The sequence below is a fragment of the Ammospiza caudacuta genome, chromosome 6, assembly GCF_027887145.1.
Source record: "Ammospiza caudacuta isolate bAmmCau1 chromosome 6, bAmmCau1.pri, whole genome shotgun sequence".
Lineage (NCBI taxonomy): Eukaryota > Metazoa > Chordata > Aves > Passeriformes > Passerellidae > Ammospiza > Ammospiza caudacuta.
In genome coordinates, this window is record NC_080598.1 from 15,958,280 (window position 1) to 15,964,279 (window position 6,000).

The window sequence follows — 6,000 nt, forward strand, 5'->3', positions numbered from 1 at the left end:
TACTTATTCATTCTAACAAACTAGAAATGTAATCCTGTTTAAAACTGGGTGCTGAACATGTCCAGGTAAGAATTTTGTGGTCTTTTTCTTTTCTTATTTTACAATAGGTCTTTGTGCTATATTTAAAATATATGTACCTTTAAAATATTTGTGTTGATTTACAATTCACCTACCTTAAGTTGCCTTGCATTAAGAGCCAAACCCAGATTTCTTTACAGTTCTGTTGCAGCACTGCACCTATCTTGTAATTAGAGGCCTCTTTCAAAAAATTGGCATTGATTGTAAAAACAACTCTTCATTGTTAAAATTAATAAATTGCCTTGTGATGCTTAGCTGAGGAAAAATCCCTCCTACTGCAAGAAAAACTCCTTGCTTTAGTAGAAAATTCTGCAAGCAAGGATTGTGTGAATGCATATTCCTTGACTATGCATTATCTTGCACAATATCTAGCACAACTGTTAGCTGTAGGCTGAATTGTGGGCAGAGAACTAATGCTGTCACAGCCTGAACTGCCCCATGGAGTTCTGTAGTAGACCAAGGTCCAACTGGAGGAAGGAGAGGTTCTCCCATTCCCACTGAGCACCTGGAAGCAGTGTCTTTGTGTGGGTCAGCTCTGAAGGCAGCTGGTCAGAGCCACTGACAGGGATCCTGCAGTGGTCAGTGGTGCTGCAATTCCATGTTTTCTGTTAGGGAGCACAGGTGTGGGAGTGAGAAGTGAGAATGTCTTTCAGGAACTTCCAGCAAAATACAAATGAGCTTTTGGAGGAAGAGGGGATTGTTTAAATTCTCCAGGTCTGAACCTCCTCAGCTCCTTTCCATGGCCTTAATCCCTGGTGGGAGGCAGGCAGCAGCCCAGGTGTGGCTGAAAATTTGGCTTTTTTATAAAGTAAGCCTGACATTGAGAAAACCATGAAGAGGCTTCTTTTAGCAGTGATAAGCCATGCACAGAAGGTGCAAATGCCTGCTGCACTGCCAGCCTGCTTTGAATCCTGCAGCAGAGACCTTGCTGGCCACAGCGATGTCTGACTGCCTGCAGGGCTCGTGCTGCAGGAGCTGACTCTTCCCTTTCCTCCTGAAAAGCAGTGTGACAGCACAGAAGAGGGCCTGCAACACAGCCACCTGCGTGACCCACCGCCTGGCAGACTTCCTGAGCAGGTCAGGGGCCGTGGGCAAGAACAACTTCGTGCCAACCAACGTGGGCTCCAAGGCCTTCGGCCGGCGGAGGAGAAGCGTCCAGATGTGAGGAGCTGAATGGTGAACACGGTAAATGTCCCAAACAGCCCCAAACACAGCCTGGGGCAGCACCAGAGTTTGGGTTGTGTGGGGGGAATGCCAGACCTGCAGTGGTCACCTCTGAGAAGACAGGGGGAGTTAGAGTGTTAAAAAAAAAAAAAAAAAAAAAAAGCTACAAATAGAACAAAAATGTGTGTACAAGAGCTTTTAGAGATGTTCTGCTGTGTTATCACCTTCACAGTGCATTAACTAAATACAACAATTTGGTTGGAATTGTTTGCTTGTTTTATCACCACCATTTCATTATCAATGTATCAGTAACTCTGGTTTTCTTTCTTACAGGTTGCAATGAAACTGAAAACTCGACTTTAATTTCTAATGGAAGCAACTCTTCTTCATAAACCAAGACCACCAAAAAGATTAATTTTTCATCCTACTATTGAAAATGTTTTATTTAATACAAATGAAAACACTTCTGTTATGTATAGTAAAAGAGAATCTAGTTATTAAAGTTAAATTATTGTATATTCTTTTTATATGCAACTCTATTTCAAATAAAATGTGACGGCATCTATTATTTATTTATCTTCCAGCTTCTGTGATCCATGCTACTTATCCTGGCCCTACTGCCAAATCTCGGGGATTATACTAAACTGCTGCCTAGCAAGGCATATGTGTATTATACAGTGTGCTGTGCCTTGATGTAAAACACTTAACTATCCTGATTGTACAGTATGTTTAAAAAAAAAAAGAGAAACCACTTCAGTATTGTATTATTTGTGAATTTACACAAAATTAAAAAAAGTATTTTAGATACACTTGGATTGAGAAACTGATTTTTCATTTGGATATGCTTCTGGAGACATGTGGCACCAAGCCAACACCGTTGCAGATCAGCTAGTCCATTGATCTGCTCCAGCCTTATTAACTATAAATACTAGGGTTTGAGTCAAAAGTTCAGAGCAGGAAGAATAGCTGCTTTTTATATATATATTTAAAAAAAACCCCAAATGAACCAAAAGGCACCATTTAGTGAGACTTGTGCTAGAAAAATAAGATGAAGCCACAGGTATATCTAGTAAAAACATGGGGACAAATTTCATTGTATAGCTTAAAACAAAATCTTTTTATGCAGGCTCTAGTTCAGATGAAATGGCCTGACATCCGCTGTAGATTTTTGTGTAAAGTCAAAAAAGTGAATTAGGAAGAGAGAGAAGCTACAGAAATGTACATTTCTTTGAAGCAATCCTGAGACAGAATCTATTTAGGGATCAGGGATAAATAATTAGAGTGAGTGGAGAAGAGGGTAGCTGGATCCATTCCACAGACTTCTGAGTGGTGCTGCCAACTTCCTTCTCAAAGCTGCTGCTGCTTCAGTTTAGCAGCTGAGTCAGATATTTGTTTGGATTTGTTCTGTGCTTTACAGCCTGACCCTAAAATGTGCTTCATCAATTCAGTGAATCCCAGAATGGGTGAGGGCAGAGGCCACAGGGGCTCCGTGTGGTGCCGCCTCCCTGCTCCAGCAGGGTCATCCCACAGCCCAGGATTGCATCCGGAGGGATCTGTGTTATCCCCAGTGGGGGAGGCTCCACCTGGCTGTGCAGAGCAGGGGTGAAGGTGCTCATGCTCTCTCTGTCTCTGCTGCAGGTGTCACAGAGGAGCTTGGCCAGCCCTGTGAGGACACCAAGGCCACCCAGTGACTCCAGTCCGTGCTCGTTCCTGGCTGTGGGGTCACCTCTTTGGGAGCAGCAGCCCTGGTAAGTCAGTGCACAAAGCAGGCCTTGCAGGAGAGGAGCCACTGCCCTGTCTCTGTGCAAGGACCCGCTTGGGTTAGACCGACTGCCAGTTCTGGAGCCTGTCAGTGTTTGTTGTGTGTTTCAGGTGTTTTTCCCCATTTTTCTTTACACAAAGTGGGGATCTTATGCTGGGATTGCCTGGCAATCTCAGCAAGACCTCTCCCTGTCACTGCAGATCCTTTGGGCACAGCTGGCACCTTGTTTCTTTTGTTTCCTAATACAGCGCTCAGCACTTGAATCTTCTCCAAGATAGAATGCTAAGTACAGTTATTGGGGTGGATACATGTATTTTAGTGATCCATATTCAATAAGAAGCCAGCAATGCCCAAAGGCCCCTTCTGGCTTTAAAGCCTAAATGGTCAGGCAGTTTATTTTTTCCCATTTACAGCCATTCTCTGCTGAGAGACACCTGAGGCTCTGCATAATTGAATATCAGCTGTATATCTATCTAATCTAAAAACTGTTAGTCCCTCTTTTCAGTGTAACAAAGTTATGCAAGGGATTTCCCCAGCCCAGCATTGCACACCACAGCACAAACCTGACACATAAAACATTCAAGTGGCCTTGGTGCTGGCTTTTACCTTGTCCTGGGTACAGGAAATTTGGGTGAAACTTTTGATACATGGTGCTTATGCTGATTGTTGTTTTCTTTTTCCTTAGGGAGAACTAGCTGCTTTCCTACCTCAAGATCTATTCCTGTTGTATCCTCTGTCTCGTTTCTCATTTCTTAGGATCTCTGTCTGCACATCACTGCAATACACTTAGCAGTGCATATATCTCAGTAAAGGAAAGAGGGTTGAGCGCTACGGAAGCAAGGGGGAATACAAAAAACTTTTCTATAATGTGAAGGGACAGAAGCCCTTCACCACAAAACTGAGATGCTTTAGAAGAAGCAGATTGTTATTGAAACTAGAGAAAAGCAGAGATGTAAGCCATAATACTTTAAGTAAAAATTTGGTAGTTTTAAGGCTGTAAACATTGTAGAAGAAGTTGCAAAGCTGCTAGAAGGTTGTCAATTGCTTTGACTGGCAGTGAACAAGTGGAAGAAACTGCTTCCATTTTTAAAAGTTTCTGTTCTGGGTAATATTACCCAAACTTGTCAGCTCTCAAGTAAACCCCGAACTTTTATTCCAGGAGAAAATCTATTTTGGAATTAGCGTTTAAAAAGGAAAAGTGTGGTTTCTAGAGTACTTTTCTTTCAATTTTAATACATTGCCATTCTAAGAATACTTGGAGCTGGTGGATAGTGTAACATTGGTGCAATATATGAGAGTGACACCAAACCAAAATTACTTAGCATTCAGTATTCATGCATGGGTGTCTGTGTTCTTGTTTATGAGGCAATATCAGCCTGACTATAGTTTGGTTCTAATATTTTTAGATGTCTGTGTGTGTCTGTTTCCTTTAATTACTATGGTTGTTTTTTTTTTTAATCTGAGTGCAAATGAAGTCTTGGGAGAGTGCTTTGCAAGCAAAGGCAAAACCAGAATAAATTTCTGAGAAAGAAAGGGGACAGGTGGTGATCTGCTCCTAGAGCTGACTCAGGTTTTGATTCAGGATCATTCACCAGGACATTGCTGCCCACACTGATGGAGCATCATTTTGAAATAACTTCCACTGTGGCAATTTTTTTTTCTCCTTCTGTTAGTGAAATTTAATTCATCTTCCTGAAAGCTTCCATTATCTGCAGTGTGAGAAAGGAGCAGAGCTAATGTTATTGCTTCTGACACTGAACACTGCCAAAAGCAACTTATATCAGGCAGTAGTAAATTTTGGTATTGGTTATCTAATCCAGTATTGTCATGTCTAATTAGCAGATTGAACATCTCTAGGAGGTGAAGAGTTTAAAACATGCTGGAGAGTTTGGATCTGTGCATTTTTCCAGACAGAACTGTCTCAGAGCAGGTGAATACTTATTGGAGATAAACTGGGTGCTTCAAGCCTGGCTTCACCCAGGCTGAGCACTGGCAACTTGGTTCCAAACTGGTCACAGTCACTGCCTCTGGGCAGCTCAAAGGGCTCAGTATGGTGCACACCTTTGCTGTCTCCTTGCTGTTCTAAAAGGCACCACATTCTTTCCCTATTCTCCACTTTGGATGCTTCTCATGCCTTGTAAAATTCTTCTGTTCTGCAGAAAATGCCCAAGGAGTGTAGTACCTCTCTTTTTTTTTCTTTTTTTTTTTTTTTTTTCCCACAGAAAGGAAATCATTCCCATTTCCAAATTACACCTAACACTGTCACACTTTCTCTGTGAACTTTCCAGTCTCTGTGAGATTTCATATTCAATGGAGTAATCAGAAATTGCAACATTTATCTTTTCCTTCTATTCTTGGCTTCACCACAGCTCTTATTTTCACCAATTACTCTTTTGGCTGGGGCTGAGCTGTGATCCCAGCTAAATAATTAGTGTCACCTCCACGAAAGCAAATAATTGCCTTGTAGTCTGAGAGTGGAGCCTGAGGGCTTTAAACACGGAACAATTTGTGTGATTACCAGGGGTGGGTGCCGGGGCAGCCTGGCCTGGGAGCTGCCTGCCAGACCCCCCAGGTGTGTCCCTGAGAGGCCTCCTGTCCCCCAGAGCACAGAAAGGGGACAGGACAGCCAGGTTTGCAGCCACTGGCTCCTCTGATCTCCCAGCAGTGTGACCCAGGCTCTGGGCGTGATGGAGAGGTCCTCCACCTCCTCCTCCTCCTCTGTGGGAATCCATAAAAATTAGAGGGTTTTAGGAAAGCTGCAAAAGGCAGGCTTCAGAGGCAGCAGCACTGTGATTAGAGATAAGCAGTAGCTATGAGATAAGTTAGCAGAAAAATTATGTAAGAAGTAGAAAAGTAAAGACAAATAGAACAATGCTCTGGGTATTAACTCTTGTCTAGAATAACTCCCTAAGCTGCAGAAAAGTTTATCTAATGAGATATTAGGAAGTTTTAAGCTTAATAATGGAGCTCTGTGCATTGTATCTTAAGGCTTACAA